This window comes from Canis aureus, chromosome 10 (assembly GCF_053574225.1).
Source record: "Canis aureus isolate CA01 chromosome 10, VMU_Caureus_v.1.0, whole genome shotgun sequence".
Lineage (NCBI taxonomy): Eukaryota > Metazoa > Chordata > Mammalia > Carnivora > Canidae > Canis > Canis aureus.
The window spans coordinates 15195914-15221911 of NC_135620.1; the positions used below are offsets into that span (position 1 = coordinate 15195914).

General features: G+C 37.8%; 1 long non-coding RNA gene across 5 annotated transcripts in view; it reads left to right on the plus strand.

Annotated features, from left to right (window-relative positions):
* LOC144322009 (uncharacterized) overlaps positions 1-25998 on the plus strand; it is a 103703-nt gene that overhangs the window by 66236 nt on the left and 11469 nt on the right. The window contains exons 8-10 of one of the 5 annotated variants that reach the window (XR_013387571.1): positions 3559-3618; positions 3813-3941; positions 5707-8483. The exons of the other annotated variants lie outside the window; for them this stretch is intronic. This is a non-coding gene — a long non-coding RNA (uncharacterized LOC144322009). Of the gene's footprint in view, positions 1-3558; positions 3619-3812; positions 3942-5706; positions 8484-25998 lie in introns of those variants that run through there. 5 annotated transcript variants of the gene reach the window in all.

The window sequence follows — 25998 nt, forward strand, 5'->3', positions numbered from 1 at the left end:
AGGAGGTGACATTTGACATTTGGGGAGAATTTAAAAGAAATGGCTTTTCAGTATTGCTAAATGCTCTCAGATCCCCACACTGCTTTCAATAAATCTGGAGATGAAATAAACATCTGCCAGATGAAAGAAGAAAGAAGGTAAAGGCAGAAAACCTGACTGATAAATCCACACCGCTCCAATTCAGGGACTAATTTATGTTTCCTAAGCATGTTCAGAAAAAAGTGAAAGAGAGATCCCCACAGTGAGACCCTGTGATGAATCACCAGTAGCTAATTGTTGCCGAGCATCCCCCTCAGGAATGACATATCATTTGAAATCTGGGTGGATTTCAGGAGAGAAATGTTATTGCATTTAAACAATACCATTAGCCAATCTGATTTCACTTACTGGTATGCACTTTGTTACAGCTCTCTGGTCTAAAGATGAATTGCCCGATGGTTCTATTGTCAAAATGACAGCATGAAAAGAGAAGCATGTGGGTTGTAATAATAATGTGGTACATGTGTAGAAGGTCAGAGAAGCAACAGATTAACATTCCAGGGAAAGATTTCCCCTGGGACATCTCTTGAAAGTATCAAAGGCCAAAGATCAGGACACTGATAATGTGTCTGGCATTGGTGGTGAAATTGTTGTATGTATTTAGCTCTGTGGAGGACAGAGATGTGTTCTTTTCAATTAGTTGATGAAATCTCCCTTGAACAATGAAGAAGCCAAGCACAGAAACCGGCTTCCATGCAGCTGGATGAATGGAAATGAGGTTGTGTGAAAATATGAGTTGCTTATTTCAGATTAATGAAATAAATGTGAACATGTTCCCTCGAGAAAATGACTACATACCTCCCCACCCTGGAGATTCAAGGCTGCCATATATAGTACAACCCTTCTTCATTGCATTTTAAACCAAATTCTCAAGCCTGCAACCTTTCTGCAAAGTGAACCTGGGATTATTGGGTGGGGGAGTATCTGGGGTCCCATCTCGCTGCTGGCAATGTGGAGCTCCGGGGACAGAGGGCCCTGTAAGCCTCTTCAGGCATATGGATCTGGGTTCGAAACCACATTCCAGAATCTACTGCTGGGTAAAAAAAATCAGAGTCATTTTCCTTAGTTAGACACATACAGACCAAACCTTTGTAGGCAGATTTTAAAAGCAATGTTGACGGAGTGTTTAATAAAGTCACGATGAATGGGAGCCCTTGCTAAATGTCATGGTCTCTCTGTCGTTTTTTTGACGTTTCTGCTGCCTCACCTCCCCTGGTAGATAAATACCAGGTGACTTCCCACACATTAAGAGGGAATGGCCACTTTTGTTCTGTTGCAAAGACAAGCACCCCTTAACTTCAGGAAGATACTTTGTTTGGTATTACACTCAGGAGTTTACTATAAAAAATAAAGACATGACAAAAAATAAGGAGACATTGAAATTGTCACAATAACCATTTGGGAGGAGCGTGCACGATGGTTAGAGTAGTCACTGGATCCCGGGCATGGGTTTAAATTCTCACTCACTCTGCTACTACTACCTGGATAACCCCCAGCAAGTTACTTGACCTCTCTGGGTCTTACCTCTTTACCTGCAAACTATGGGCATACAATAGTACCCACGTCATTAGGACTGATGGAGATTTAACTAATCTGCAAAAAAGCTTAAAACATCCATGTTACTCTTCACAATTCTCAATTATTTCAACCGTCTTAACCGTAATTCCATCCATGGAAGTGTTTTAAGGACATTTAAAAATGTTTTTCCGATGGAAACTTTAATGGTAATTCATGCTTTTATTACTAATGTGGGCGGTTGTTGGTGTTATTATCTCTTTGCCATAAGGTTTTATTTTATTAGAGAAACAGGAGTGCCTGAAATTACAATAAAGTAGGCCTACGCTGAGCTGGCTCAACTTCAAATCATTTCGAGAAAGCAGGGTTGTCCTCATCACAGAAGATCCCTGGGCACTGTCAGAGTAGCCCTCTGAGGCAGACAGAGCCTCTGCCTCCCCCCCAGGAGGCACAGCTCACAACACCATTCTCGAGTCCCACCTTTAGCACAAACCTAGAAGACCCGGGTGGACCACCCTATCAAAACAGGTTATGACTCCAAAAAGAAAAAATTCCGTGAAGATACTGTATCTTGATGTGGCAAGTACAAATCTCCTCTCAAGAAAAACTTGTGGCCTCTCTTATGACTTGGGGGTAAGCCAATGTGTGGGTAAGGTGTTCAAAACCAACGGACAGAGCTCCTCATCATTGTGAGGTGCCCGGACAATGGTGTCACCTCCTCTTCTTGAGCCCTTGACGATTATCACTTGATAGCCTCTGAATCAACAATGAAATGAAAATGGAAGAGATTTTCTGACCTGGACCTTTCGAGGCTGCTGTAGAGGGCTTACAATGATTACCTGGGGAAGACGTGGGCCGATGGGCTCTAAACCAAGGGATTAATAGATTCAACAGCGGCTTGATGAATTTCTCTGACAAGAGAGGCCTAACAGACCCTGCCAGAAAGAAAGGGGAGAAAACATAAATGCCCCGTGAGAAAGAGCCAAATAGCCTTTTCCTGTTTCCTTAGAGACTGACTGTCCTATGCTACAGAATGTGCTGTTTCTTATAAAAGCTTCTGGAAATGCACTTCCTTACCCAAATTCAAAGCAGGGCCACAAATCATTTATAGGAGACAAAAAACAATAAGTAGTGTCAGCACAGAGGAATATATTTTACTTTGCTCTGCCATGAGGAATTACGGTGGGTTGTGATGAGTGGAATATAAAGTAACATAAGTTGCCTGTTGACAACAGAGTTTGAAATTATAAAATGTAAAACCAATATATTTCTTCCACACTATGAAACAGCTGGGGTATTTTTATGGCTTCTAGCAGGATACCATGCCATCTCTCAAAACCCTATAATTCTGTAAGCACGTTAAGTGCAGCCTGTTATTTATTTTGTTTGTTTATTTGGCTTCAAGGATTTCACAGGCGGCTTTGCATAGAATCAAAATGTAAAGAAAGTGATCAACACTGAATCGTGCTGTCTTGAAGAATGTCCAGCCCTGGCTCTATTACAGAGTGGCTTGGACATTATGTTCAAAACACCAGTGTATCTGGGCGGAATGCCATCTTTTTTCCTGTAGGAAGGCAAAAAAAATAAAAAATAAAAAAAAAGGGTTCAATCAAAAATGCTTTGGGAATGTCTCCTTCTGTGGTCTATCCAGAATCTAAGTATAAAAATTAAGTCTTTTATGAGGTTGACAGCAGCGGAGTTCATATTAGATCTCTTTAAATGACAGATGGTGATAAGCGAGTCAACACTTCTGATGTGCTAGACATTAGTGGTGTCCCAACTACTGACCCACATTAATGCAGCACGCCGCGCTAACAAAAGGCAGAAAACTCTGCCCAGCATCCTGCCCAAAACAATGACTTGTTTTATCATCTTCATTCCGGTTTCTCTGTCCAACCCACGCCTATCAATCAGTACAAAACACTTGGCTTAAATGTTTCAGCTGCTAAATGTTGGGGCTTTTATGTTTTAATCAAAGATCACATTTTCAATTATTATTTATAGGCTGAACTCCTGGGAGGTAGAATTGACTGGAAATTCGTCGGGACGTGGGAAGCGCAAGAGGTTAGTGATTTCCAGGGCAGCCTGGTGGAGCAGAGGGCTGGGAGGGGTCTGCGGTAGGGACCAGATCATGCTCCGCTCTAAGATGCACAGAGCCACCCTCCCCTGCGACAAATACCAGCTGCATGAAAGCAGTAGAGAATCGAGGCAAACATACTCCCCTTGTTTTAGACAGAGGCCTTTTCTTTGCCTCGTAGGCTCAGGAATTTGGCGAGGAGAAGTATCCCTCTTCACACAGCAGTCTGCCAGCTGTCAGCAGCTCCTGACATGACAAAAATCCCAAAGCCGGGGGACTGAGGATGCGTAATACAGAAGGGCCCAGTTGTGTGAGTTGAAAAGAGAGGAAACATCAGATGTTGCTTTTCAAACAAAGACCCAGTTTCATGCTTAACACCACAAAGATAACTTGGTTTTCTGTTCTTAGGATTAAAAAAAAAAAAAAAAAAAAAAAGGAAAGAAAGAAAGCAAAAAAAGAAAAGAAAACCTTTGTTCCTTTGAAGTAAGAGCAAGCTATGTGAAATGAATTTTAACCAGGTTCTGCCAATATCTATCAGCGCACAGCATTTCATATTGTAGATAATAAGAGTCTGGAGAAAATGACAGGCAGGAGAAAGGGAAATGTGGAGGCGAGGGCTGGAGTTGGCAGGATCCAGGGCAGACAGGGGCTTAGGAGCCCTTTCGGGACGAGTGTCATGGGGACTTGAGGCGAGTGTGTGCCCGCTTGCAGAGGTGTGGATTTTTATTTTTTTAAAATAATTACTCAACCAGCAAGGTGGTGCAGGGGTGGGGGTAGGGATGGGGGTTAATCTTTCTTTTTAAGAGTCCTCCTGAGCAAGAGATAGTCTGTCAATGCAATAAGGACTCAGTCATAAATGAATGGAGCATGTAGCCCATTATCTGTGGTAATAAATACCATTTATTAATAAAGTTTATGAAGACCTTCTCCTTTAGGTAATATAAAGGTGTGAGGATTCCTTTTTTTTTTTTTTTTTTTTTAAGAAAGAAGCCAATATAAAAAAGATGAAATGTCCTCTGAAAGACAGGACCTAATAAAGGACATGATAAGATTCAGCGTGTGTGATACCCACAGATGGAGCAGTAGAACCATGAGGGGTTGGTGAGGCTTAGGCATCCTTCTTAAAACAGTGTTTTTAGATTGCTTTAGAACACTAGAGGATTTTTTTTTTTTAATTTATTTGTGAGAGACACACACAGAGAGAGGGACACAGGCAGAGGGAGAAGCAGGCTACTACGGGGAGCCTGGCATGGGACTCAATTCCAGGACCCTGGGATCATGACCTGAGAAGAAGACAGATGCCCAACCACTGAGCCACCCAGGTGCCCCTTACTAGAGGATTTATTTTTTTTAATGTGAAAGGAACATGTCTTAACCATATCTGGTAGAAATAAATGATTGAGTGAATGAGTGAAAGAATGAATGAATATGAAAGCCTGAGATCCTATTAGTAAGGCTGCTAGCTGTTTCTGGGCTACTGAAAAGAGAGGCCAGAAAGCTAGAAGCAAGTCCAAGGAACATCTCTAATATGAGGCTTTTCTGTGGGTAAATTCTCCACTACAAGGAAACAGGATCAGCAATCATATGGCACTGAGATTTCGAGCCAGGCCATCAACTGTGTTTGTATTTCCCTATGGTTTATCTTTATCTTTTTTTATTCAGTGTTTTCCCCCCTTTATGTACGTGTGCACTTGTGTTTTGTTTGGCTTAGATGTGGCTGTGCAGAGATAAAAACAAGCAAAGTTAGTTTAAAGGTAAGACAGGTGATGTGGTGACAAGGGCACGAGACAGGTGCAGAAAATCAAAGGGTAAACCAAAGCAGTAACTCCTCCCTTGAGGGAAGCCCACAGGGAGCTTACCCCAGCCTCTCTCCCTCACCAACACCAAGAGGATTTTGCTTGAGGCCTCCCTATGACTCTCTCAAGAGTCTCCAATGTGAATGTTCTCCCCATCATCCCAAGGGCAAAATCATCAATGGTGCGTGCATAACAGTGGGTGGGTTTCTAACAGCATACACCAAGAGTGATAATAATTTTAATTGCATGTGGTTGTATTTCCTGTTAATGTTGGAACAGAACTGCGATGTGTTAAGGCAACTGCGGATGACAGAGCAACTTGGAAAATAATTATTGTGCAAGAAAAAGTCGATTTCTCTGGAAATTCTGCATGCGTCTCACACTAAGTGAAAGGATACTACACGGAGGCTTAGCATTTCTGAGTTTAGACTTTGCTCTCTGCGACACTTGGGCAAAGCTTCCATTTTCCATTACTTCGAAGTGAAGTGAGGATTTGGGGTAAACGATTTCTTAGATGACTTCACAATTCCCTTTTCATGATGTCCTGAGAGAGAGAGCGTGGAGTAATGGAAAAATCTGGACTTTTCAATCAGCGAGACCTGGACTTGAATCCCAGCTCAACAACTCACTGTGCTATGATGTTAGACAGGTTGGCTCTCTGAATCCCTCTTGGCTTTTGAGATTATGTCAAGCACGAGGCTGCATATCAAGTTGTGTGTGTGTGTGTGTGTGTGTGTGTGTGTGTGTGTGTGTGTGTATGTAGCACAGATATATAACTGGAAGTGAGGGAATGTTAGTGATGATTATGGAGACTGCTCTGATTCCCCTTTGACTCTGGGCTTGCGGACCCAAATCATTTTCACAGTTTAATAGACAATGATCTGTCTGGAAAGAATCATCTTCATGTTCATCATACAGCAAAAAGCCCCTCTGATTTGTATGTTAACATGCAAGTTTAAGTTGAAACCCCTATCAAATCCTTCCAGGACTTCAGGGTCCTTGGAGACTGCCCCTGCAATCTTGTTCACAGCAAAAAGCAAAGCCTGAAATACTGTAACTCATACAGAGTAAACCCAAAGGATACAGCTCCACCTTAGTAGGGAATCCATATAAGCCAACATTGACTCCTGAATAAACTCAGGAAAATGAAATGTGTCCAGCGAAAGGGCTCACAAGGAACCCCCCACCCCTGGAGGGAAGTCAGACGAGCACACATCCACCTGTCTGTCTACAACATCCGTTTTATTCAAATTATGCAACAGATTTACCCCAGAGCTAGGGCCTCTCCCACAGCAATTCTGCATTGTTAACTGGAAAAAGAAAATGAGTTTCTAGAGGAAAAAATAATAGAGCAAATAATTACATTTCTTAATGGCAGAGTGTGTTGGCATGCATAGTACATTTCTAGGGAGGAAATGTAAAGAAAATACTGATTTATATCTTGCAGAGATAAAATATATATGAAATGGTTTGACTTGAATTCTGTATTTTCAGAAAGCATACTACTCTATGCATTCAAAGTTTAGAAGTTCAGATATAGCCGACACCTTGAGATCACATAGTCAAACACCAACAGTCATTTTTGGAGAGGAAAGCTACTTTAACATTACTTGCCTGTATTTCACCTCTCTGAAGTTCCCCACGTCCCCTGACTTATATCCAACACAATATTTTACATATAACTTGGTCACTGAACTAAATGTTCCCCAAATAGTTAGGTGATGTATGTGCTCATGTTGGTACCCATTTCCAAAACTCTACACGTTGACCACACATTGTGTGTGGCTAAGAACCTTAAAGAAATACCAAAGGATGAAATTCAAAGGGTTCTATATGTAAAGTCTGATTTTACAGACTGTACTTGACTATCAAGGCCTGGATTCTCAACCACCCTGCAGGAGTAACTCTGTTTTTAGATAATGCAACTTGTAGCTAAATCTAGGGTCTTTCATATTTATTTTTTCCCCAGTGTCCAAGGTCACCTCCTAGGATAGAAACTAGTCTCTTAAAAGAATAGTTTGTTTTGTCCACCAAAATTGCTTCCTGCAGCAGATAAAGACAACTGGCACATTTACTGATCCAAACCCAAAAACGCTGATAGAAGGAAATCATGAAACAGGTTTCCTAGCGCCACAGGCAAATGATAGAAGCTACTATACTCAAATGGCATAGAATAAAACACTGAAATGCAGACTAATTCCCCATACATCAGAGATTTAGCAATTTTAGGAACATTTTCAGTAAGTTAAGGTCCTTCAATAACCACCTGAGTTTCTAGAATTTCTGAAAAACTAATATGCTCCAGAGCACCTAGCACACACATGGAAGGCCTGGGAAGATAGAATTCACTCTCTGCTGGCTTATTTTACTCTAAACAGAGGAAATTCTCATATTCTGCTGAGCCATCTGAATGCTGATAGAATGAGGTTTGGATTGAATCATGCCTTTCTTTCTGCATGGAACAATCTTCTACTCTTGCCTTTTTAGATTTCTGGTAGGAAGTCAGCCAGACTGACCAAATGATAAAATTTTCTTGAGTTTGTTTGTTTATAAAGATTTTTTATTTATTTGAAAGAGAGAGAGAGAGAGAGAGAGAGAGAGAGAGAGATGGTGTGCGGGTAGGGGCAGCAGGAGAGTGAGACAAGCAGACTCCCCACTTGGCAGGGGGCCCAATGCAGGGCTTGACCCCAGAACCCTGAGATCATGACCTGAGACAAAATCAAGAGTCAAACAGTTAACTGATCCAGGTTCCCCTTGAGTACATTCATTAATATAATAAATGATGCATTATTATCTAAAATCACTGAGCTTAATTTGTTCATACTGTATTATCAACTCTGGATTTCATAATTAAACATAGTATCTAAAAAGGGTGAAAGCCTGATTTTCCTAACGACATACAAACAAAACTTTTGACAAATACCAAGGCACAATATTATACAAGACTTTCTTAAAATGTATAGGGAACCCTAACCAGATCTACAACCAGATATTCAAGATTCAGAGCTAGGGCTGTTTTTCACAATTTGATTAGCTCTAAACTATGTCCACGTATCAGGAAGCCTTATTTACTGAAGTAATATATGTATTTTATGTATATATATATATATATATATAGTTTTTATTACATATATATCTTCATAATGTCCTTTCCAGCTATTTATAATGTTTACATAGGAGACAGAAACCCAGATTACCTAAAAATGTGGTAGGCATGCATCTCATTCTGCTCAGGAGGGTCTCACTTTTTGCCAGTTATCCAAGAATATTTATAGTGTCTACTTTCATTTTCAAAGGTGTCAATAAATTATGGTAATAAATTATGTAGTCCATGTACCAGGAAGGAAGGAAGGAAGGGTAGATAGATAGATAGATGGGATTCATTCTATGGATTCATGACAAGGAAAGAAAGCACAAGGAACTGGAATAGCCATTAGATGGCCAGGCAAGATGCAAAGCTAGAACTATGCTGAGAATACCACCACACTCCAGGCACCCAAAGATGGCTCCCTATGGTCAGAGAGCAAACATTAGCAGGAGCAGAAATAACAGTAATTAAATTGTCAGTGATGGTTATAAAAATGGCAAGGAAACTGCTAGCAAAGGCTGGAAAAACATTGACAAAATGTTTATTGAAAGTTGGAAAAATGGTGCCCCAGATGACTTAGTAGTGAAACAAGTGGAAAACTGATTCTGGTGGGAAGGTGGAAGAAAGAAAGTAAGCTAACTATCTTCGAGATCACAGTAAGACAATTTTTAGGTAGAATGTGAAAAGGGTCAGATGGCTTCTTTAATTGCAAAGGTGTATGAGATAGCAGATCATTGAGCAAAATTTCAAGGGACCAGAGAGGGATGAGGAATTGCTGATTTGAAAAAATAAAACTATTTCTCATTCCTATTCTGAAAAGATTCTCAAAGTGAAACACTGCCTGGGGTATAGATCAAGTATGTGGCTATAAGACTTGGTTAAGATTGCTAACAGATCTAAGGCAGTGTCTAAGATACACCCCCTCAGCTACACACACATATACACACACAGACTTAATCCAATCTAGTGTCATTTTATTTGTAAAAATTTTCATTTCTCTACTTGGAACTTTTCTTGATACTACAATATGATTTCCATAGGATTATATACATTATAGTTCCTCAAACATCTTTGACCATGTCATTTCTTAACAGACAACACTTATCTTGAGAACTAGTGCTTTAGAGAGCAGAGTTTGGAAAACATGACTACATAAATTAAAAAAAAAAAAACCTCTTCTTTGACCTTTCCCAGTCTGGGAAGACTAGATGTCAGGTGTTGTATTAGCTGCATTTGTTTTAATATCCAATATAAATAAGTTAAAATAAATTCTTTATTGATTAGTAAGGAGACACACAGCAAAACACATGGTAGAGATATAAAATAGAAAATGCGCTATCTGGTCCATGGCAAGGAAAGTGATGGATCTGGTTATGTCCTGCAATGACTGATCTTGTCTTTTTGTGTTCTTGTTCAAATAGATAGCTACCTTATTTTTAATGACCACTTTGATGCTTTATGTTCACATACTCACATCAGGAATTTCAATTTGTCTCTATCACTGATGAATCAGGTGTCTAAGTTAGGACTGTGATGTGAATCATTTGAACTAGGTTAAAATCATGAAATGAAAAGAGACGTGATAGGTAACATGCATGCAGTTATGTCAAACAGATTTATATAGGAGATGATTATATTAACTAGCTAACATGTGTTTTACTTTTTAATTATTATAAGTAAACCCTTAGGAATATGTTACTGATTTTTTCCTTTCCTCATAAGGCCATTTCTTTAAATCCAAATTTCGATGTGGATGAGCTCTGAATAATGGATAGAAGTGTTGAATCACTACATTGCATACTCAAAGCTAATAGAGCACATGTTAACTCTACTGGAATAAAAAAAAATTCCATCTGGCACACACACAACAAATAAGCTCCATGTGGGCAGGAATCTTTGTTCTATTGTCCTAAGTGCCTAATGTCTGGCACAAATTTTTATTCAATAAATTAATAAAAAACAATTTGTTTGAATAAAAATTTGTTGAATTAAAAAAATAAAAAAAACTCCTTGCATGAACTAGAAGGGAGAAAGTCAATTTTTTTTTTTAAATTACTTAAGGCTTACTGCCAATGAAGGACTATATGTAATAAATGCCCAGCTGTGTTTGATTTTGTGTCCTTCCTTTAACATGTCAAAAGATAGAAAATATAATAATTTTTAACAATAAAAATCAAATATGTAAATGACTTAGCTCTTAAAGGATGGATCTCTTACTAGTCATTTAATACCCTTACAAAATCTACTGCATGGATGGTCAAGGACCAAATTGAGAGATAAAAAAACGCATCATAGGTATTAAACATAATTAGTTTACCTTAATTTAATGTTAGATGTGATATGTGATTTCTAAAAAAGAGTTCCTAATGATATTAGATTGTTTTATCCTAGCAAAGAAGGCTTTAGTATTTGGAACAAATGATTAATCTTTTTTTTTTTTTTTAACCAAAGTTCTTGTTGCGCTTTCTCAACTAGGCATTTTAATTTCCAGGTTGACAACCAGTCAGAAAGAATCTATTATAAGTGATCAAAGAATATGCTTGATAGGCTAGTTTCTTAAAATGACAAGTAGAACAGTTTTGTGATAGAGAAAAATTGATGCTTTAATCTCTGTATTTTGATGCGCTGTATACCACGTTGCCTTAGCTGAAATGCATTTTGTTCTTAAAGCTTTCACTAAGTGTTTCCTCTTTCAAACACTTTGTCAGGTAGAGAGATGCTCTGGATGGAATCTGTTACTAATGGTGTAATAACTGTTTTACTACATAACATGCAGAAAACTGGTTTGTCTTTCTAATATCTGACCCTAAACTCCAGTTCATAAGTTGAGAGAAAAATGAAAACAGAAAAAAGGACAGAAAAATAAATATTTTCCTTTTGAGTATTTTAATAGTCAGGGGCTCATTATAACAAAGGAAGTTAATAATGATAAAAATTGGTATTTGGAGTTTTCCAGAAATGCAAAGGCCTAAGCCTGGAGGTATCAGAGCATAAAACATGAGTTAGCCTGGCAAACCATGCATCTTAGGAGTCTGAATCACAAGGGAATTTGCCTCTGCTATTCTAGGTACATAAAATGTAACATCGCTTCCTATTTCTAAAATAAATCATATCTACCTCCAAGCTTCAATGGCCAAGGTTCACACAAAGGTTAATATTTTATTGCTTCCATATCCTTCCTAGTCAAACACCGGGACTTCCAGGGCTTGTGTGGTTCAGGAAAATTGTGAAGAGGCCTCTGATGGCACTTTTTGTTGGTTGCTAATGAGTTGCTCATTGTTTGGGCTTCGGTGATTCTCATAAAAGCAAGGGACTCCGCTGGTATCATGACAGGCTCAGGCACAAGGACTTGATCCCAGCTCCCCAGGCCATGACATATGTTGGTCAGAGAGATGTGAATGAGGGCAGGAATCCCCACCACTTACATAACAGCAGAACTGCACAACTCCTGAGACCAGTCAATGGTCTCTACCCCTCAGACCACAGAAATGCAATTCATGCCATCTTTGTAGTCACAGCACCCCTTTCCTCTCACGACTCAGGGGTTAGCCTTTTTACCTTCAGAAAAGCCACCTTGATGCTCCCAGTCTTCCTATCACTTTCAAAAACAAACTTTGCCTGTAGATACTCTATAAGTACCCAGGAATGTGACTTTCTGTACTGCTGAAGCAAAAAGATGTCATTCCTTCCTGTCACAAGGAAGCAAAGAAGCTATGAGCCACACCCCTGGTCTGCATTCCCTGGATGAGAGGATCGTCTTGTAATTCTTTGGAAACATGGAGCAAACAAGAAAAGGCATTAGTTGACTTCCTCATCACTAACTCTTTTCATTTCATATAAAGGCATTTAACAGAATAAAAACTCTAGGAAGAAGAAAACCTCATAGAAATCAGTAGATACCCAAACAGAGGAGAAAAGGTTAGGAATTAAAATGTGAGGTTAGAGGGTACATGAGAAAGTCTTACTACAAGTGGGAAGAGTTGCTGAGAGATTAGATCTTGCTCAAACCTTGTTCCTTTTCTGAGACCCCCTCCCTGCAAACAAAAAGAAGTTCACATCTTCCCAGGTTTTTTCACTAGAACAGCAGCAACAACTACATTTAACTGAGAACTTTCCATGTACCTAGGCACTATATAAAGCTAAGTGCTTTATATGCATTATTTCTTTCAAGTTTTATAAAAAACTCTATGAAGTCGGTCTATTGTTTCTGCCCTTATTACTGAACTTTTTGTTGCAAGTCAAACGGACTGTGTAATGAGCAGAAGCCTAAATAGAAGGCTTCAGGTTTATCAGATCCTCAAGAGCATCATCAAAGAGCTTTCAGTGTGTTCATCCTCCCTGGATGTGTTGGCTTCATCCTAAAGCTTATCACCCTCATGGTCAGGAGATATCTGCCACCAGCAATTGAGTAATTCCTTGTCCACATACAATAGAACTAGCCACTCTTCTGTGTCTTGTTTATAATTACAATTGTTCTAAATAAAACTCCAAGTAGCACGGGCTTGTCCATGTGTGAAACAAATACTGGAAAGGAGCTTGCATGGCAACAAATATCTTAGACAAATCATCAGAAGTGGAATGATGTTTGGAGGCCAACCACAATGACCACTGTGTGCAATACTCTACAAACACAGGAAATAAAGAGCTAGGAAGTTAAATGATTTGCCCAAGATCGCGTAGCTGTCAAAGGCAGATGTAGGTCTGCTTAGCCACAATGGGAATGCTCTTAAATTTTGTTTTAGAACACTCGAGCACATTCTGGAGGTTCTGAGAACCCAAATATAGATGCTTATTTAGAAGTAAGAGAGATCTACCAAAAATGACCTTGTTTTTTCAAATACAAGAAACCAAACAGATAAAACCACTTAGGTGAGGGAATACTATGATACTGTATTTGTGGGACTTGGGACCCTGTTGAGTTTTTGTATTTACTTATTACAATGGAAAACAACAAAAGCATGGAAAGAAGAGGGAATGCTACCATCAAAGCAAAATACAACAGCTGGTTACCCCACTTTATTTCGAGCCAAGAAGATGGTTTGCTAAAGACTCACTTGTTTCTTTTCCATGACTGTGTTCTAACTACTCCTCAATTCATTCTTGTCATGTGAATTGAACTCCAAGTTTAAAAAAAAAGAAATGAACAAACTATTCATTTTAGCAAATTGTTTTCCTTCCCTACTTCAAAAAATTCAAAGTGGCCAAATAAAATTCATCATTCAAATATAAATCATTTTTAACAGGTCATATAAATGACTGATTCTATTAACTACTGAATCAATAAAGTAGAATCTCCTTCAGTGCCCTGGGAATTATATGATGGATCTTTCCTTTTCATCAATAACTCTGAATAGCTCTGTGTTAATAAATACTTCATATTTCTCACACAGATTATTTGTCAAGTAGTAGATTATTTGTAAGTAGCAAGATGAGAGGAACTTCCCAATCCTGATTTGATTCACTGTCTATATGAATTTAGGGATCAGATTAAGAGGTCCTGCCCTCAAATGATGAGAATGGGACACATTACGAGAAATGCAATTATTCTGAATAAATGAAAAACAAAGACTTCCCTTTGTTTCTTATCTCCTTTCATTCCATCTTTATCTTAATCATGAAAACGCTATGTTCGTAATGATTTTTAATTTTTTCTGATTTTCTTCTTTGAAACCATAGGGAATTAATACTATTTTTCCTCTCTTTCCCATTTTACTCCATCATTCCTTTTCCTTGTATGTTGTGGGCTGATTATCAGTTAAAGTACATGGATAATTTTTTTTTCCACAAATAGATCGTAATTTTAAATGACTTCTAGTAAAATTAGTATTCTGTGAGGTTTTAAAATTCAGTTTTCATATTTGACAAAGTATACGTATTTGAACCTCCAGATAAAATGAGAATATTTTGTTGCTGTTGCTGAGGTGGTTTCCTTTTGTGTATAGGCATGATCTCAACAATTCCAGTAATTTTTTACTGGGCCTGTTTATCAGTGATAAGAAACTCTGAGGTTGATGAAGGAGGAATTCTAAAAAATCTGACTGAGTCCAGAGATGAGCAATATATTTTCTAATGAACCTAAAGATTAAAACAAAAAAAAAAATAATTTAGCTTTAATGACCAACATTTGGAGATGTCCATCTCTTTTTTCATTCTGGTCATTCTTGTGACTATGAATAGCATACCATTGTGTGTGTATGTTTTGAAGATCTCTAATTGGATTTATTAAATGATTCATGACCTGGACAGCAAGCATTCCATCTACCAAGAGGAAAGCTCCATTGCATTATACAAAGTGGAAGGATGGAAGGTTTTTACAAGTGGAGTGGAACAAGAAAGTCAGTAGCAAAAGGAAAGGATTGTTTGAGGCAAGGTCGATTTCCCTGGGGTGGGGTGCGGGGGTAGAGGATCTTAGAAAGCAGATTACCTCATCTTCCTTTGGGAGTAGAGGAGGGCCCATGTGGCAGACTCATTGGCGCCCACCATAAAATTGCTTTCTGATCATTAAGACTAAATTTCAAGGGGATGTTAAAAGGGCAATCGGATGAGGTATTAAACTCCCCTTTGCTGACTTGGGACTGTAGCCTAAGTGGCCTGTGGTTTCTTTTTAACAACTGACCTCTTTGGATCAGATTCTGAAGTTAACTGAAAAATGTGATCAAAATTTAAGATATTAGAGCCACACTCACCCACTGCCCTATCCTTCTAGAAGCCTTTGTTGATCCTTTGTGTGGTAACTTATTATGGTTTTAATGGCATAGGCTTGATGACTGATGACAGTAAGCACCTTGTTCATGAGCTTTGTGACTATTCACATATTCTTTCATCAAGTCCCTAAGCTTTGCTCTCACTTATTTGGGAGGTGGGGATATTTGTCTTTCTATCATTGATTTGCAGGTGCCTGTTAGCTATTCTAGGTATCCATTCAGATAATTTTGCTGCAATAATTTTTTCCCCAGTCTGTGGCTTCCCTATGCATTTTCCATAGTATCTTTCGATGAGCAAATATTCTTAATTGTGAAGAGGCCCAATCTATTAATTTTGTCTTTATGATTAATACTCTATCTCAAGGCAATGAAGATATTCTCTTACTTCAAAGCATCTTATGATTCTGAGCTTCATGTTTGTACCCATGACCATTTCAAATTAATGCTCATATAAAGAATGAGAATTGGATTGCTGTTCATTTCTAATTATCCCAGCAACATCTGTTCAACATGATTTGGCTATCCCTTTAGGATTGACTTGGTATCTCAATCAAAACCCAACTTGCCATATGTGTGCTTGTCTGTTTCTGGAATTCCAGGTCTTCTCCACTGAACTATTGTCTAACATTGTGCCAAAGCACACAGTCTTGATTGTCATAGCTTTATAAAATCTTAAAATTAGATAAGTTTCTGGAATTATCTTCTCAGTGTTGTTTTGGCTATCTTAGATCCTTTGCATCCCACGTGAATTTTAGAACCAATTTATTAATTTCTTCCAACAAAATTCATCTGCTGGAATTATGATACTGCTTTCAATCTATATATCAATTTATAGAAAATGAGTATGTTGTTTCTACCTAACCAAGAACATTTTGTATCTTTCCATTTAAGTAAGTCTTCTTCTTTTTTTTTTTTTTTAAGATTTTATTTATTTATTTGAGAGAGACTGAGTGAGAGACAGAGACAGCAGAACAGAGGAGAGGGGCAGAGGGAGAGCTAGAACAGACTTTCCACTGAGCCGGGAGCCCAATGCAGGCCTCCATCCCAGGAAGCCAGGATCATGACCTGAGCCAAAGGCAGATGCTTATGCAACTGAGCCACCCAAGTGCCCTTAAGTCTTTAATTTCATTCATCCATGTCTTCTAATTTCAATGAATAGACCTTTTCCATATTTTGTATATTTTACATATTTGATGTTTTTTGATGTTACTATAAATGTAATTGTTACTGCCATCTTATCAATTTTACAGAATCAATATATATCAATTTATACCAATTATATAGAAATATACTGATTTTTATCCTGAAAACTTATGTCTTGACAAATTCATCTTCTGCTAATATGGAATATCTTTATCTCTAGTAATTTTCTTTTTCTGATGTTAATATAACTATTATTTTTTTATATTTAATGGATACATTATATATATATATATATATATATATATATATATATATATATATATATATTCTTTCCATTTTACTTTTAACCTGTGTTTTCTGTAGATAGTTTTTAGTTGGGTCTTACTTTTTAATCTTGTCTACAAATCTTTGCCTTTTAAGTGAAGCATTTGGTCAATTTATATTTGATAGCATTATTAATGTGCTTTATTTTCCCCAATTGGTGTGGCTTTTTTTGTTTTTATTCTACTTTTTAAGGATTTTATTTATTTGAGAGAGAGATAGATAAAGCACACAAGTGGGAGAGGTGTGGAGGGAGAAGCAGGATCCCCGCTGAATAGGGAGTCTGATGTGGGGCTCAATCATGACCTGAGCCAAAGGTGGACACTCAACATACCCAGGCACCCTGGGTGTTAATTTTTTATTTACTCCATTTGTACTTTGTATCTCTGTAACTTCTTTCCTGCCCTGTTGGGGAAGAAGTGGGTATTACTGAGAATTCTATTTTGTTTTGTGTATTAATGAAGTTAAACATTTTATTCAAAATTTTAATAGAGGATCTGAATATAATGTACATTTTTATTTCTTTCAAATAATAGTATACTCATTCATAAATAGTATAAAAAATGTATAGTATTATTCCATGTACCCCTCCACCATTACTTTTTCTATTTTACTTTTTCTATATTTGTCTTCTACTTTACTTTGATATACGTTAAAAACCTCATGATACATTGGTACTGTTTTTGCATTAAACACGTGGTCTTTTAAAAAACAAATACATATAACTGTAACATAAAAGGATTTTTTAAAAAATTTCTTGAGTTCCATTTGATATTATCTGGTTCACCCTGAAGAATTTCTTTCTGCATTTCAGTGGTAAAGGTCCCCTGGAAATAAATAATTTCAGCTTTCTTCCATTTGAAAATGTAATTCTGTTGTTTTCCTTTTTTAAAGGATATTTTTGCTAGATATAAAATGCTAGGTTGACAGTTCTATTTTGTTCTTTCGGCATTTTTAAGACGTCTTTCATTAGTCTTATGGCTTCCACTATTACTAGAAAGAACATAACTATCCTCTCTATTGCTGTTCACTTATATACATGTGTCTTTTTTCTCCAGCTACTTTGAAGCACTGCTTTTTCTGTTTGTTTTTTAGTAACTGACTACAGTGTGGTTTTCTTTTTATTCATCCTCCTTAGATTTGCAAGTGGCTTGGATCTTTCATCAATTTTACAAAGTTCTTAACTATTATTTCATCAAATATTACTTCTGCACCATTGTCCTTTTCCTCTTCTTGAACTATTTGTTATTTTCCCACTGATCTTAGATGGTCCTTGCTTTTCTTTTAACTCTTTTTTTTTTCAACTTAGGTATTTTATATTGACTATTTCAAATTTATTGAAATCTTCCTCTACTGTGTGCAATCTTTTCTCAGGTGTATCTAATGAATTTTCCCTGATGTTACATTTTTCATTTCTAGCTTTTCCATTTAGTTTGATTTTAAAAACTTTTTTTGTACATCTGCCAACATTCCCTATTTCTTCATGAATGTGGTGCACCATTTCCACTATATCTTTTATCTTTTCTATCATGTATATTTTAAAGCACTTTCTGATGACTCCAACATTTGGTCCATCTCTGAACCTTTTTCTATTGACTATTTCCTCTCTTGACCATGGATGCCATTTTCTTGCCTAATTGTGTGTCTTGTAACCTTGAAGTATGCAGCAGACTTTTCATATAAGAGGACAGAAGAGTCTAAAATAATTTTTACTTTCAGAGGTGCAGGCTCCTTTCTCTGTCAACCTACTGGAGGTGAGGTGTGTGTGTGTATGTGTGTGTGTGTGTGTGTATCTGTGTTGTGTCTGGACTTTGTTGCTGCTTTAGTTTAACCCAGTTCGCCATTCACTTGAAATATTTTGAGGGTGGGATTACAGTCCCTTCATCAGGAGGAACTGAGATCTGAGCATTGAAAATACTCCAGAGGTATGTCCACGTTTCACATCCAAGCCACCAGCTTTCTGAATTGTTTTATATATCACCATATTTTACTACCCAGTTGCAAGATTTTTGGGATTGCTCTGTAGAGTCTCTTTCCTTTCTTGTCTTACCACCAACTTCTTTGGGTACCTCAGGAGATATTTTGCAATCTTTCTTCCACCTTTTCTGTTCTTTACAAAGCAGATGGACTTACACTTATGAAGAGACTCTGTGCCTTAGAGCACTTCTCTTAGCTCTTCAGCCCACATCAATTTTTGATAACTAGAGCCTGGAGCTCCTGGGCAGAGAGACTGTTTGTTCTCTGAGCTCTCCTACAAGCCCAACAATATTCTGAATGTAAAAGTCTAGATTGTCTCAAGAGGTTTATCTTAGCTGTTTAAGTAAATATTTATCCTAAGAGGATGTGTCTCAGAATCATCATTTAGAGATATCATATTACTACCTCACCAGACATCTGTTTTTAAAAATCATGCAATCCACACAAAGATGGTTTGACAGTACATAGGCTAGTTGACATTAGTTTTATTAGGTAGATAATTTATTAAAACATCATCATTTTAAACACTCTAACTGTACTGTTTAGAAAGCTTTTTGGTCTAGTGGAACTCTGTCACAAGGTGATTCTTGACTATATTCTTTGTTTCTTCATCGCTTACTAATGAAGCTTGGGAGTACCATGTGACTTCATTGCTTCAATTTTCTTAATCTGTTCATTATCCACTCCAGGGAGAAATGTGAGAATTAATAAGTCTCTAAAGTACCTTGAAAACTTTTAAAAAAGAACTACATAAATTGAAGCAGTCATTGCCACAGACATCTATTTTAAAAGTTATTTTTATAGTTAAAAATTATACTAGTCTTTTCAGTTGTATAGTATTCATCACCAAGTAGATGTGAATGAGCTAATAATTCAGGGATCTAGCTTCTAAGTTTCTAAACAAAACACTAATAAAATACCAAACTGGTTCACTTTAATTTTAAACTATAATGATATGTACACATGGGAATCCTCATGGAGTTTCTAAAATCTTGGAGGGAAAGACAGTTTGCAGGATTCCAATTAGATGTAATAGTCTATTTGAATCAATGGTAGTCCATCAAATTGCATTTGCGATTATGTCTCAGTGATAGCTCATGGGAAAACATCATGTAATCCCAGAAAATGAAGTGTGCCGGATGGTCTTGGTAAGGATTTGAGGACAGGATTATTAGAGTGCTTGTCACCCAGCATAGCAAGACCATTGAGAAGACTCCTTTTGATAGTGTTCCAAGGAGAAAACTGAAGTTCCAAATAAGCATATCTATTATTGAAGCAGCTAAAAATGCTACTTTAGAATTACGACATTCAAAACATGGCAGGAGTGAAATTAAGTTTCCAAAGAGTGTTCATCATTCCCTCACTCAAGGCCCACATTCTGCACTGGCTACTTGGACATACTATGATATGCAGAGCAAATAGTAACCCAACCTAAACATCAGTGCCTGTGCTATGTGGCAGTTCAGTAGAGTGTCTGTCCACATCCGTGGGGCATTTTACAAATCTTGGTCAATAAAGAAACTTTTGACTTTTGCTGTATAGTGACTTAAGGAGAAACAAGTATATTTGTAAAAGCCCTGAAAATCTTCTGTTCTCAAAGCTACATTTTAATGTTATAGAGACCTTAATGTTTTGTCATTTCATAAAAAAAAAAAACTATTCATATTCTCCAATAAAAAATGCACTAGATCAGAGGTCTCCAAACTTATGGTACATTCCTATTAGTAAAATGATGTTGAACAAAAATCCCCCAATACATGCATATTTATTTATTTATAAATTATATGCATGTAGTATCATTATTAAGTGGTACCAAAAAGCAGGATATACACTTGAGATTATAACCACTTCTAACACTGATATGCATAAAATGATATTTGAAAGTCTTCTTAATAATTTCAATTTTGTTGCCTAAGTACGTGTCAGATCTTTTTACAGTTTGTTTGTTTTTTTCTTAAATGAATATTGGCTGATGTTGAGCTTGCTTGAAAAGTAATAGTGACAACTCTGCCAATGTCTAGTTGTTTGCCTGTGCTTGCATTACGAGTATAACCTTTACTCCATGGTTTTTCTGCCATAACCTTTTAAAGTCACTTGCACTTTTTAATGAAGAATGGTCTTTCATTGAAGTGCGTGGTAAAAGGCACAGACTAACTAAATCTGGCACACATAAACTGCAATATGCTACACAACACTGAACATGTGTATAGCATGTCTGATATAAGATAGTGTAATATACAAACTAGGTAAGAAGTAAAAGTCAATTTCCTTCATATTTTTTAAATAGAAAAGAGGGACATTATGATACTTCCTTTCTGTATTTCATTGTGCTCACCCCCTGGGCCATGTGCCTCCACTCTGGAGACCATTGGCTTAAAAATGACTCACATTTGAAAGTGGAAAAACAGCACGATTAAAGGAAGGAAAAGTGCTATTATTAATCCTCAAACACATCATGCTCCAAGGAAGAACCAAACTGAAAATCAAGAAAGGATGACAACACAGGCAAGAATCAAAATACATTAATTTCTAGTGGTACTTTTCCAAAGGCACGGATGATTCCTTTCCCAGAAGAGAAGGAAACAAAGTAACACAGGATAGGGAGAGGTGACCCCAGGGATATATGGGCAGCATGGGAGACACTGATGTGGCTGGCAGGGCAAGCATATAAAAATGAAGAGGAAGAAAAGACAGCTGATGAGAAGAAATTTTGATAAAAATGAGAGAAATTCTGGGGCACCTGCATGGCTCAGTTAGTTAAGCATCTGCCTATAGCTCAGGTCATGATCTCAGGGTCCTGGGATAGAGTCCCATGTTGGGCTCCTGGCTCAGTGGGGAGTCTGCTTCTCTCCCTCCTTTCCCTCTTCCCCTCGCCCTATTCATGTCACTGTCTTGCACATGCTCTCTCAAACGAATTTTAAAAATCTTTAGAAAAAATAAAGAAATTCAGTGGAAATCAAACCAGGGAAGAAGAAACACATTTTAATTGTGAGTGGGCCTAAGAAGTGGTAGTAAAAGAGAAGGGAGTTATCAGCCCCCTCAGATACTGCATTTACATCACTGGTAAGATCAAGCCATCATCTGTGGCGCATTTAGTTACAGTGACTCAGAGACATGACTTTGTCACTTCTTATCCCTGTCTCCACAAGAAAGAAATCCTCTCAAGCTCAGAGCCCCTCTTTGTGCCATGCTGCTCCTCTCTTCCCAGTCCCATCAAGATCCTAATTCTCCATTTCTGTCCACCCACCCTCTCAGGCACCTTCAAACCCTCCCCACAGCTGTCCCCCTATGCCTTCAAACATGTATAGTTCTCTCCTCTCCTAGAAAATGTTCTCTTGACCCAGGTGCCCTCTACAGCTACTGCTATAATTTTTTTTCCCTTTTGCTGCTGAACTTTTCAAATAAGCAGACCATGTCTACTGCCTCCATTTCCCCTGACATACCCTGAAACCAGGGTTCTGTTTTCTGCACTTTGCAGAAAAGAATTCCTCCCCGCCCTTCTCATGCAATCATTACTATGGCCTATTTATGTTTCAGAGCTGTCTCCTATCATGATTTCTCTTCCCTCTCCTTCCCTGTTTCACCACCAGCCTGGCTTTTTCCATTTTCTGCCCTGAATCCAGACTCCCTCCTTCTCTTTAGGTTCTTTACTGCTCCTTTGTGCTACCTCTCTGTTCATTTCATTAACATTCCCTGCATTAAGACATAGAATGTTTAATTCCTCACCTTTACTTTTGAGTTCCCCCTATATTTTCCATCCCCACGTACTGTATCATTACTTGTAGCATTAGAAGGGCCGGCATAAAATTTGTTGAGTGAATAAATAAATGAATGAATGTGTAGTCTATGCTTTGGTCAAGAAGTATTCTTGTTGCTCTATCAAATCCATAGTTACATTCTATCTTTATTATGTCAATAAATTATAGCCATTGGCTGTGGTAGGTCACCGAGTCACTTGATACATAATTAAATATGCCAAGATACTAAACTTTACATTAAGTAGCCATGAAACCTTAAATTGCAGTATGTGATTACTACTGGTATACAGGGTTGAGTTGAGTGGTTGTTCATGGTTGCATCCTTGTGTAAACTAATAGCAACTACTATTCAGGCCCATTTTCATTCTATCACTAAAGCACAGGGAACTACAAAAATGTTACCAGCATATACACCAGATAAGAGTTGCAAAAAATAGGGTGGAATACTTAAAAGGTAAAAGTCATAAAACAGAGGCAATGGGGGATGATCTTGACTCTCTTCCATTTCTATCTTTAATAAATTTAAACTAGTTTTGTCCTTCGGTCATCTGAAGCCGGGTATGTGTTGAAGCCTTTCAATTAACTAGCTAATAGATCTAAGCTTTTCTCTGGGAGTGACATTCACTACTTTCTCTTTGAAAGCGCTTGCCAATCGATACCAGTGGAGATGAACTCAAAGTCATGAATATGGTGATTATCTGGCTTTTGTGCTTGCCTGACTAAACTGCTTCCCTCCCAGGAAAACTTGACATGCCTCAAGTTCCTGCATTCCTTGCCATATAATATCCCTGAGTTTCAATTTGGTTGATTTAGTGCAGAATGAAAATCATATATACTCTTCTACTTCTTCCCAACAGCTGATTCTAGAGGTAAGTAAGTTTAGCAGAATGTGAAATCTGTGAACAAGTCTTCCTTTTTCATGAGAGGCCTTTATCAGCCAGTTTGGAAGCTAATGTCACAAATTCCTTTTGCAGAATATCAAACTTTCATATAATAACAAAGTAAATAAATACAACACAAGACAGAGCCTTATAAAAACGGTTCTATAATGTACTAGGTTATTCAATTTTAAAATCCTTTTCTATTCTAGGAAACCTTGTATAACTAGTCCATTACTGATGTCTTTTGCCTCTGAACCCTTACAGAAATTAAAATATTGCACGGAACAGCACAGCGCATGAGCTATTGCTTTGTTTGTTGTTGTCAACCACCTGTCCTCTTTTTGGTTGAGGACTCTATCTTTTAATTTAGAACTCTACCATATTGCACAATTATAAAATATGTGGCAGTGAATTGGCATTCACTTATGCTATGAACAATTCATGTTGGCCAGTGGGGAGGAGTGGTGTAGAAAGTAGTGACCAAACTAGTGAGAGAACATATTAGTCAGGAATTTGCAAACTGCAAGTAACACAGGTCCAACCCACACTAGTTTTTATTCTCTCTTTCATTCAACTAACATTTATTCAGCACCTACCACATGCAAACACTGCCCTAGATGAGTAGAATATATCAGTGCACAAAGTAGAGCAAGAGTCTTCCTCCTGGGGAGCTTGTCTTGAAATAAAATGAGAAAGACTATACGTGATAAACATAATAAATCATTAGAAAATATAACAGAAGATTATAGAGGCAAGAAGACAAAAGAACAGGATCAATGGTCCTGGAGAGTTGGTGGCAGGAAATTTTAGGTCAGGGTAGCCTCATTGTGAAGGTAAGTTTGGAAAGACCTGAAATAGGTGAGAGTGAGTCATGCTGTTATGAGTGTGTTCTAGGCAGAGAGGAAAACCAGTGCGAAGCCCCTGGCGTGTACTCATGCCTGACATGTCGAGGTCAAGGCCAATGTGGCTAGAGCAGAGTGAGCAAAGGGGAAAAGAACAGAGGAAGGGATCAGAGAACTGATAAGGAGTGGGGGGCAGAGTTAGGTGGAATATCATCATGTAGGTTTTTTAGGGAATTAAAGAAATGAAATTTTATGGAAAGAAATGAAGTTTCAGTCATGTGAAAGGGAAAACCAATGCTAATGCAGGGTTCTTAGCAGAGGAATGACATAATGTGACTTTCATCTTAAAAATTCACTCTGCTGGGGTGCCTGGGTGGTTCTATGGGTTAAGCGTCCAACTCTTGATTTCAGCTCAAATCACAATCTGAGGGTGGTGGGATAAAGCCCCGCCACAGGCTCTGCACTTAGCGTGGAGTCTGCTTGGGCCTCTTCCTCTGCCCTTCCCAGCTTGCATTCTATTGATCTCTTTCTCTCTAAAATAAATAAATAAATCTTTAAAATAATTAAATAAAAGATTCACTCTGCTTTATGTGAGACAAAAATCAAAGCAGGGGGACCAATGAGCAGGATTTTGTAATAATAAAGGTGAGAGATGGGAGTGGCTTGAAGCCCAGATGGTATAAGGCTATTGAGATCATAGATTTATAGAATAGATTCTAGGTACACCTAGGGAGTAGAACCAAGAAAATGTTCTGACGGATGAGGCTTGGGGTTGGAGAAATGGAAGGACAGGAGGATAATTTCAAGGGTTTTGGCTTGAACAGGTGGAAGTTTACAGGGGCCATTTAATGAAGATCGAGAACACTGCAGGTAGACTCAATAGCAGGGGAAAGGTTAATCGTTCCATTTGGGACATCTCAATTAAAAATTTCTATTAGGTATCTAAACAGACACTGAATAAGCAATTAGATATGCAAGTCTGAAGTTTGGATGTGAGATGTGAGCTGGAGCACAGTTATGGCTTCAAACCAGAGTGGCCAACAGCAACCCACTCTGTGACTGTGAAGTAGTTAGCGTATGACAGCTCGGGTGTCCACACTAATCTGTGTGAAATCATCCGGGTGCCGATAATAAGGGGAGACAGCTCGTAGATCTGCTTTCACCACCTTCTACTTATATTCTGAATATCTGTTAAATAGAAAAATCTGCCTCTTACACTGACCCCTACTCCCCAATTTCCATTTTTCTCCAAAGCAATGAGTTCCATAAAATGAAGCATCATAGAAAAATACTTCCCCGAAAACTTGAGGGGTAGGTCCTATGAGACTAATTTGGATGAAAAACAGCTGTCCATTGCTCCTTTGTAAATATGTTTGAACAATGGTCAGAAGTTTGTTTTCATGTACAGATACTAGAATTTGCTGTATGTATGTATATGTGTGTGCATATGTGTGTGTGTTATACATAGAGAACAAATGTATGTCTTGGAGACAATAACTTACATGCCACAGATTCAAAAGTAAAATGACCGATACAAACTAAAAACCCTGTTCTCATTCACAGTTAAGTAAATAAAAGTAAGGATGCATTTTCTTCCAAGAGTGATTTTCTTATATGTACGTGTTCACTTCACCAGCTTAAATGTGGTACTGGTAAATTTAAGCCAGTGCACAGCTGTGCTAATTCTGCACACTATCTGCAGTCTCACACTGTTGTACAAAACAACACATTTTCATTGTCAATAGTTCTGATTCTATATCTATGGCACAGGAAGTTTGGAACCAAATTTATCTTGAGATCATTAGGAACTGTAGAAAATGTTCCTAAATAACACACCATAGAGCAACAAATCTTTAC